A 10,679-nucleotide genomic window follows, 5' to 3' on the forward strand; every position below is an offset into this window, starting at 1 on the left:
CTGTTTATGCATGCTTCTGTCTGACTGATGGTACAACTGATATCCATACTGATATGAGATTGACAATATGACTCTCATTTTCTGACAGTACCTAGCTGATGTAAAGCTAAAGTGATCCTTCATGATAGTTGCTCTATAAACAGATGTGAAATCTCGGCTCTGGTGAGATTACAATAAAATGTTCACTTATCTCAATGGTGGCCAGGATCTCCATCATACAATATGAGAAACTTGTTCTAAAAGACTTAAAACTAAGTAGACAAAAGAAGACATTAAATGTTTTTTTCCTTTCCTTTCCTTTCCTTTCCTTTCCTTTCCTTTCCTTTCCTTTCCTTTCCTTTCCTTTCCTTTCCTTTCCTTTCCTTTCCTTTCCTTTCCTTTCCTTTCCTTTCCTTTCCTTTCCTTTCCTTTCCTTTCCTTTCCTTTCCTTTCCTTTCCTTTCCCTTCCCTTCCCTTCCCTTCCCTTCCCTTCCCTTCCCTTCCCTTCCCTTCCCTTCCCTTCCCTTCCCTTCCCTTCCCTTCCCTTCCCTTCCCTTCCCTTCCCTTCCCTTCCCTTCCCTTCCCTTCCCTTCCCTTCCCTTCCCTTCCCTTCCCTTCCCTTCCCTTCCCTTCCCTTCCCTTCCCTTCCCTTCCCTTCCCTTCCCTTCCCTTCCCTTCCCTTCCCTTCCCTTCCCTTCCCTTCCCTTCCCTTCCCTTCCCTTCCCTTCCCTTCCCTTCCCTTCCCTTCCCTTCCCTTCCCTTCCCTTCCCTTCCCTTCCCTTCCCTTCCCTTCCCTTCCCTTCCCTTCCCTTCCCTTCCCTTCCCTTCCCTTCCCTTCCCTTCCCTTCCCTTCCCTTCCCTTCCCTTCCCTTCCCTTCCCTTCCCTTCCCTTCCCTTCCCTTCCCTTCCCTTCCCTTCCCTTCCCTTCCCTTCCCTTCCCTTCCCTTCCCTTCCCTTCCCTTCCCTTCCCTTCCCTTCCCTTCCCTTCCCTTCCCTTCCCTTCCCTTCCCTTCCCTTCCCTTCCCTTCCCTTCCCTTCCCTTCCCTTCCCTTCCCTTCCCTTCCCTTCCCTTCCCTTCCCTTCCCTTCCCTTCCCTTCCCTTCCCTTCCCTTCCCTTCCCTTCCCTTCCCTTCCCTTCCCTTCCCTTCCCTTCCCTTCCCTTCCCTTCCCTTCCCTTCCCTTCCCTTCCCTTCCCTTCCCTTCCCTTCCCTTCCCTTCCCTTCCCTTCCCTTCCCTTCCCTTCCCTTCCCTTCCCTTCCCTTCCCTTCCCTTCCCTTCCCTTCCCTTCCCTTCCCTTCCCTTCCCTTCCCTTCCCTTCCCTTCCCTTCCCTTCCCTTCCCTTCCCTTCCCTTCCCTTCCCTTCCCTTCCCTTCCCTTCCCTTCCCTTCCCTTCCCTTCCCTTCCCTTCCCTTCCCTTCCCTTCCCTTCCCTTCCCTTCCCTTCCCTTCCCTTCCCTTCCCTTCCCTTCCCTTCCCTTCCCTTCCCTTCCCTTCCCTTCCCTTCCCTTCCCTTCCCTTCCCTTCCCTTCCCTTCCCTTCCCTTCCCTTCCCTTCCCTTCCCTTCCCTTCCCTTCCCTTCCCTTCCCTTCCCTTCCCTTCCCTTCCCTTCCCTTCCCTTCCCTTCCCTTCCCTTCCCTTCCCTTCCCTTCCCTTCCCTTCCCTTCCCTTCCCTTCCCTTCCCTTCCCTTCCCTTCCCTTCCCTTCCCTTCCCTTCCCTTCCCTTCCCTTCCCTTCCCTTCCCTTCCCTTCCCTTCCCTTCCCTTCCCTTCCCTTCCCTTCCCTTCCCTTCCCTTCCCTTCCCTTCCCTTCCCTTCCCTTCCCTTCCCTTCCCTTCCCTTCCCTTCCCTTCCCTTCCCTTCCCTTCCCTTCCCTTCCCTTCCCTTCCCTTCCCTTCCCTTCCCTTCCCTTCCCTTCCCTTCCCTTCCCTTCCCTTCCCTTCCCTTCCCTTCCCTTCCCTTCCCTTCCCTTCCCTTCCCTTCCCTTCCCTTCCCTTCCCTTCCCTTCCCTTCCCTTCCCTTCCCTTCCCTTCCCTTCCCTTCCCTTCCCTTCCCTTCCCTTCCCTTCCCTTCCCTTCTTCCCTTCCCTTTCCTCCTTTTTTTTTTTTTTTTTTTTTTTTCCTTTTCAAGTCTGGATTGTGTAACTACAATGCAAGGAAGTGAGGCAAAGCTGTTTGAAAAACACATAGCTGGCATGCAGAGGTACATGACAGTTATCAGAAATGTCTATGTAAAATGAGAAACTAAACAGGATTCTCGAAAGTCCCCCTGTACTTCCTACATACATTTTATAATGCTAATCCAGTGTGCATTGCTTGATAACATCTTGGTACGTGTAGACATTGAACCACTTTCCACAGCCAGGTCTTGACACTACCACTGAGCTTTGCTTTTCCATGCAGTGGAATTGTGCAATGAATATCTTGTTCAGGACAGTTACCTTATGCAAAATAAGGCCTTGTGACCTTGGCTGTTGCATACTTGAAAAGTTCCGAACAGCGTCTCAGTTCTGCAGAGGCACTGCAGACAGGTAACTGCAACTGCTGCAAAAACAGTATGCAAATGAAAATCATGCCCTGCAAGTACTTTGGTAAAACCAAAACCCAACACGACCCAAGCAAACAAAAAATCCCCTCTCATCTGCCACCTCATGCCTTATGACTAGTTCTGTGATTCAGTCACCAATGCAAACCAGCCACCTTGAGCACTGAACGTTCCTGCCTTGCATGATATAAAACTGCAAATGGGCTCTTTGCAAACATATCAACCAGAACTGAAGCACTTATTTAAAATTGGAGATGGGGTAGGCTACAACACCAGCAACATATGTCGCACAGCATATGAATAAATCAAGCCCCATCCACAGCTAATGAAAGGCTTTTCGATATGCTTAACACTAAATTACTTTTGATTAAAAAGCTTACTGGAGAGACAAATGTAAACTATTGCTAGGTGTGCTCACGTTAGACAGTTATGTACTCAATCTAATTTGAAATGGATAACAGCTAACACATTTCATTTCCTGCATACTTAGTGAGACAATGTTCACATTTTTTTTAAATAGTAATTTCAAGTCAGTCTTTCAAAGTGCTTGAGTCAGCAACATAGCAAGAGTGTTTGGAAAGATGATCATGCAAATGGAACTTCAAGTGATTTAATATGCTCACCATCGCAGGTAGATAGTTTGATCTATGGCATACTTAGAATGATGGAACAAGCTGTGTGCATCAGTGGCATATTTCAAGCTGTTAGCATTCTTAGCAAATCATGTTTAATATAGGTTTATACTTAGTCTGAAAAACTTACCAGGAAGTGTGATAAATAGCAATATTATGGAAGCAAAAAGTATGTAAGAGGGGATATGTGGTTGCAATAGCAGAGAAAGCAGAGAAAATATGGCTGGTCTATACCATAACTATTTTCAAACTCCTTGTGCAACATTGTGTGAGAACTGTAATTTCTTATGAGTATTTCTCAGACTGGAATTTGGCAACATAAGAGGAATAGCACGTGTGGTGCGAGTCATCACAAGAAGAAAATTATGTAACTGGGGAAAAGAAGGCAACACTGAGTTTGTAGTCAAAAAGGTGGAGGAAGTGCCTCAGTAATACCTGAGGTAAAGGAATTTCTGGGAATTGTGTAACTGTACCACAAGAAAAGGTGCTTCCATATATAAAACACCTCGAGATGAAGGTGATATTTTTATGGCATTAACAAAAGTGTTTTTTTTGTTTTTTTTTGGTTTTTTTTTTTTTAAGGTAGATTATGCAATGTTTTTCAAAAATGTAGCAAATTTTGTTTGTGATTGGTTTTACTCAAAGACAATGATATTGCATTCATAGTCATGGCCATCCAGATGGCCATCTGGTCCCAGATGACTGGACACTTCCTAATGTGACACCCATGTATAAGAAGGGTGATAAGGAGGACCCAGGGAACTACAGGCCTGTCAGCCTGACCTTGGTACCAGGGATGGTTATAGAACACGTCATCTTGAATATAATCATGCAATGTATGCAGGACCACTGGGAGATCAGGCCCAGTCAGCATGGGTTCATGAAAGGCAAGTCCTGCCTGACCAACCTCATCTCCTTCTATGACCAGGTGACCCTCCTGGCGGATGAGGGAAAGCCTGTTGATGTAGTCTACCTAGACTTCAGCAAGGCCTTTGACATGGTCTCCCACAGTATTCGCTTGGAGAAGCTGGCAGTCCATGGCTTGGACAGGTACACACTTTGCTGGGTTAAAAACTGGCTGGACAGCTGGGCCCAGAGAGTAGTGGTGAACAGAGTGAAATCCATCTGGTGTCCAGTCACCAGCGGTGCTCCCCAGGGGGCAGTGTTGGAGCCCATCCTCTTTAATATCTTTATTGATGATTTGGACGAGGGAACATGTTTGAATAGCTCCAAATCATGTTTTTGTTTTGTACAATTTTTCACAGAAATTTGTGTTTCAGAGTAATAATTACTCTTGTTAATATTTTGTCTTTTAGTCCAATCTGGCTGCAAGACACTTGGTGTCTACCAGGACTCCCAGGTCCTTTCCTGAAGAGCAGCTTTCCAAATGGGTGACCTAATGCATGTCCTAATGCCTGGGGTTGTTCCTCCCAGGTGCAGGACTCCACACTTCTACTTCTTGAATTTAATGAGATTTTTGTCAGCCCACCTGTCCAGCCTGTTGAAGTCCCTCTGGATGACCATGCAGCCCTTTAATGAGTCAGACACTTCCCTGCATTTTGTGTCATCTGTGAATTTACTGAGGGTGCACTTAACAGCTTCATCCAGATCATTAACTAAACTGTTAAACAGGACTGAACCCAGTATTGAGCCCTAGGGTACTCCACTATTTACTGGGCTCCAACTAGACCTTGCACAACTGACAAGTACCCTCTGGGTCCTGCTGTTCAGCCAGTTTTCAATCCACAGATTTTCAGAAATCCTGCAAGGCTGAACTTCATCCTAATAGAAATACAAGGCAAAAGTTAAAATTTGAAGAGAAAAAAGTAAATATAGGTATATTGCATGAACATATAATAACTTAAATTATCTGAAAGAAAATGCTTTAGAAGTGATGGCTTGACTTTATAACAAAGGCTGCGGTTTATCAGATCGACCTCTGATCTTTATGTGGGTGTAAACAGAGATAGTTGGGAAGAGTTTTTAAGAGAATTTAAGATATCTTCTAGTAACGCGTCTTCATACACTGTAAGAAATAAACATTGGGCTGCAGCTGAGCAGTTCTGCAGAAAGGTTTATGTACTGTGGCTATATCATGTTGTTCCTCCATAACACTTCACTTTTCCACTTCTTGCAGACATGGAAGTGGGTCTGCAAGCTCCCTACATGGCACACAGCTCTCACCAGCCATTTCTTCATCTTCTAAAGTATTGCTTGCTCAACTTATCGCATGGGTTGCAGCAGTCAGTGGGGACAGAAACATATGCACCCGTACCCTCATTTGAAATCTTTTCACACAAAGTTACAGAAGCAGCGGCACCCACTCTTGGCATCTTTGCAACTACTCTGCTTATGAGGCTTAACAGCATAGGAGAGGTGCAGGAAGAGACTCTGAGAGACAGGGAGCATGGAGCCTTGTATGTGAGCGAGTCAAGTCTGACACAGGAGGAAGAGCTGAGATACAGATAACAGTCTAGTTACTATAGTGACGAAGGGGAGCATATATTGAATCTGACAGTGTGCTTTTCAGCACTTGACATAATATGTATCCTTTCTAAAATAACAATATAATTTACAATAGAGGAAAAAAAAAAAAGCAAACGTGTAAACTGCGCATGCCACTTCTCTGGCATACCTACTTTGCAAACTGGTGATAGGAAAAAGCACTGCAAAATATCAAGCCTAATAACACAAAAAAAATGCATAAATAGGTAGAAATTGTTTGTTTCATCAGTGAAGTAGTGACTCACTAACACTAATTCTTTCATGTAAGCTCTTTGGTTATCTAGCAATATGTGGAATAGTGCCTGATCAGGAAGAATAGTCCTGTTTTTGAAATCATCTCCCCGTTTCTGTTTTCTTTGTAAACACCTACTATTAGCCTCCTTTGTGACACAGCTCCCACAGAGTGCATAAGAACTGCATTATCAATTAATTTGCCTACCTTCATTTCCCAGATGTACATTGGTGTCACACTATGCATTAAAATATCTGTCTTCATAATTTTTTCAGTAGGAAATAGAAACAGAATTATGCTTTTTGAAACCTAACTGAGAACTGATAATACAGACATGCAGTGTTTTCACTACTGCAAAGAGAAAACTTACATGTCATACTGATACACTGAAAATCCCTTCCCTCCTGTTAATCATTAGGAAAAGGCTCCCTAGTAATTTTTCCTAAGAGGCTTTTTAATATCTTTCTTTTTTAGGCCTTCAGTGTTCTCTAGTGTAATGCTGCAATGCACATATTAATATTATTATTTAATTCTTTGCTACTCCTGGATTGTATTTCAAAGACAATTAACTGCTTATTATACTGTAGTATTTTCTTCAATGTTCATAAAATAATTACATCTTTTAACCTCCTCTCATTGTGGTACTGTTTAGTTCTGCATTCTCCTTCTTTTTGAGAAGGCTTATTATGCTTCTCCCAAGTCTGAATCTTCACTCCAGACAACAGAGTTGTCATTACCCAAAGAACTATTATACTGTGTGAAGCATTAATGCAGACATTAAACTTTGATCTGCCTAATAGGTTACATCTGTATGAAGGAATTGCTGTGAGGAGGTGGTGTAATGTTAACACAAAATAGCTACATGTGAGCATCTGAGGAGTACCATAGATCCTAGAATAGGACTGTGTCTCAAAAAACTGTCCTGTGTGTCAGCAGTTTCAGGGTGTGGCTTCTACACTGTGAAAGCTCGTGCACATTCTCTGCTTATTTTATCTTTGGCTGACTTGATGATAGTGATGACAGAAGGGCAAGTTTGAGCCATCTGCAGTGGTCATGTTCTGGTGGACAACTTTGCTGTAGGATCTGGGCTGAGATGGCCAACTCATTTCACACAGATTACCCAACAACCTTCAGATGCAGCCGTGTGGGTTGTTACTGACCTGGGCTGGATTCAAACTGGCAGTGAAAGTATGAAAAGCTCCATATGCCAGTATTTCCCCTGAGCCATTAGGTGACATATGGTTTCATTCTGAGCAAAACGATGCTAAGCTGATCCAAAATTATATATGCAATGGCTAAAGGCATCTCTCGCCATACCTCATGGGAGCTTTTTTTCAAATATTTATATCACAGGGGAGAAATCCATAAAGTGGAAATTATAAATCCCCTCATTCATTGGGTATGCCTATTCATGTTAAATTGAATGATCAGTGGTATCCTAAAATGACTGAAGAAGGCTTCAGGCCTTACGGTTTTTTTGGTGGTGGTATTTTGTGTGTGTTGGTGTTTGTTTTTTATTTGTTTGTTTTGTGCAGAATGAGGGTAAAGGTGGTTACATGCTTATTTGTTCAGTTTTCATCCAGCGACATTACTTGTTTATGAAAAAATATTATTCTATTAATTTCATTTCCATGTACAGTTGCCATGTCATCTGCCCAGAGTTCTGGTATAACCTGGCCAACTACTAAACCTGCCTTTATTGTTTTCAGCCTAGAGACACAGAAAAACTCCTATTTCTATACAGCTCTTCAAAATATATTCTCAAAAAAATTTTGAGAAAAAAATCAGGGAGTGATTGAAATAATCTACAGCCAAACATCACATTGCAACTTTTTTTTTTTTTCCCCAGACTATGGATGAAAATTAAAGTATTCAATTTTCCTTTTCTGTTTCAATGAGGTCAGGTATCTAAACAACAGCATAGAGATCAGCTTGATCTAATTTGCATTTTATGTGCTCCAGCAGGAAAAGAATCAGCAGACTGCAGAGCACATGGCTGCCACTGTGGAAGACACAGAGTTGGGGAATGGTCCCAGGTTCATTTTCCATTTATTCTGGACTTGTCCAAGAGTTTAAATTGAAAGGAAAAAGAGGACTAGGATTAGCCTAGGACCTGGACTATGAAAAATCTGGTCACAAATACATCTTGCAAAAGTTTTACCTGTACTGGTTGTCACTTAAAATACTTGTGGTAGAGATACTTATTTAAAGTTGGAAATATTGCACAAAATATGAAGCAAACCTGTTGACTTCACTGAGAATTTTGTCATGCATTTTGTTTTCGTTTTTGTTCTCTCCTCACATTTCCTCTTCTTAATATGTGACAAAGGTGCAGATACTACAGAGTGGGTAGAAATCATATCATTATTCTCAGACATGGGTCTACAACTGTTGCACCATAGAAATATTGCTTTAGATTCCCATGAACTTTTGATGTAAATAGGTCCCCAGAAGAAGATAATGTGCTTGTTAGGGGAGCAAAATTATATGTGAGAGTATGACCCAAGAGTAGGTAGAGAATGATTGAAGTTTCAAAAGAAAGCCATAAGAGAAAAGATCTTTTTATAAACCACAAAGAAGCCTGGAGAATTCTCTTTGGGATCTGGAAGGAGAGATAAAACTAAGGAATAAAAAAGTGTGCACTGATAGAATGATGTAAGCTAACAGGAGAATGAAGAAGTGTTTGTGAGGAACGAGTATATATATCAGACACCTGCTGGAAATAAAGGTGTGACAGACTGGGAGCTGATTTAAAAAGAGATCCTGCAGCCAACTAAGAACTAGATAGTTGTCAATAGGATCATTTTCCAAATCAGGTCATAAGCAATACAAATGAAAAAGATGTTTCTAGCCTTTACTGTAGCTAAGGAAAATCAGCAAGTGTTTTACTAATTCATAAGCACATTCCGTATGTCATTTATGCAAACACTGCTAAGCCAAATAATTTGAGTCAGGAATTTAGACCACTGAGGATAAGTGAAAAGATTCTGAGGATAAGCAGAAAAATTTTGAGAACTGAATGTATGAAATATATTATGCATAGTATCCCACACAGTATATTTTGCCTTACATTGTTTTTTTTCTCATGTTAGTCTTTTATGTCTTTTTCTACACTGTGACATCAGGTATAATTAACTGCAGTTTATTTATTTATTTATATTTTTATTTTTATTATTTTTATTTTTATTTTATTTTATTTTATTTTATTTTATTTTATTTTATTTTATTTTATTTTATTTTATTTTAATTTATTTTATTTTATTTTATTTTATTTTATTTTATTTTTTTTTAATAGAACTATCTACAAAAGCACCGGCTCAATATTTTTGTGTAGGTCTCTCAGTAGAACTATGAAAAGAGCTGTCAAAAAGCTGTCATGAGCTGGGCAGGGGTCAGTGCTAATTAACAGAAGGACTTGGAAGAGGAACAGTATGATTCTGATCAAGCCTGGGAGGCTGGGCAGAAAAGAGCTAGGCAACACAGTTGTTCATTTTAGTGTGAGAGTTAAAAAAGCTGTAGAGTAGGAGACTGCAATAGTAAAGATGAGATGAAGCAGATGTCTGAGGATTTTGCTAGTGCTGCTCTTCAAGCAGTGATGCTCCCAGCCTGCAGGTTGCTGGGCAGTGAGAAAGGAGAGACGGCAGGCAGATCAAGGATCAAGTTCAAGGTTCAAAACTGGGTTGGATTGTCACTTGCTCTAAGTTTTTGCAGTTTAGTGCAATTTTAAGGGTAAATTAGCACATTTTCACTTAATGAAGGCTAGAAGGCCTGAGGGTATAGTTGAAGAGGGTGTGAGAAGAAAAGCAGGAATTTATTTGTTCTTGAGAAACAGATAGGGGAAAGAAGTCTACTTGTGGCATTGCCCAAGTATCTTCTAAACAGTAATGTTAGTTGAAGGTCTTTGATACAAAAAAATTGCTGTACTCTCCCAAGACTGTGAATTCAAACCTAATTTTTAAGATTTCCCTGAGAGGACAGGGCTGCTTTATCCCAAGGCAAATGCTTTCTGCAGGTAAAATTACTCATTTACATTCGGAATCTAGAATATAACTAAACTGAGTGAACCTAAATATTGCATATCTCTCTGAAGAGTGCAAACCAGGATCTGATATAAAAATTACTTCAGTTGAGAATACGAAGCTTAATAATGTGGCTCAGATTTTAAACAGGTGGTTCTTCCTGTGGGTCTGCTCTGATTTTTGCTGTTTTATACTCCAGGGCTATAAATCTTTGTTTACCACTTTCTAGTGCTTTACCCCTCTGAGAGGCTCTTTTTTAAGTTATACACATATCTAAATTTTAACATAATTATGAACAGAACTTGAAGTCTATGCATTTTAAAGCCTTTTAAATTGATATATTTAAAACAACACTTGGGTAATAAATGAATATTTTATGCAGATTAACCAAGGTCTTTTTTTATCTGTATATCTATTTCCAATAGGTGGCAGTCTAACAATTTCTGTAAACGTTATGCTGTTTGAGTCTGAACTCTTGTAAAGGCAGAAGAGTCTGGGCAAATAATGAAAAATTGATTTGTAATTCTTTTATTTTAGACATCACACTGAAATGTTATGTGTTTATGAATTATATGTTCAAGGCTGTAAACTGGGGAAATAACAGGGGAGGAGGAGAAAGAAATTTGTGGAATTGTTGGTTTATAAAATGTTGTGAAATGCACTATGGTAATTTGATTTAGTATTCTCCAGTCATCTCCGGAGACTACTACAGCTCTTGCCAAGGAAGTCTGGAGTGCCTAATGTGGATGCAACTTTCCTGCCTGGGATTCTCT

The sequence above is a fragment of the Anser brachyrhynchus genome (genome assembly GCF_964034855.1).
Source record: "Anser brachyrhynchus genome assembly, chromosome: Z".
Classification (NCBI taxonomy): domain Eukaryota; kingdom Metazoa; phylum Chordata; class Aves; order Anseriformes; family Anatidae; genus Anser; species Anser brachyrhynchus.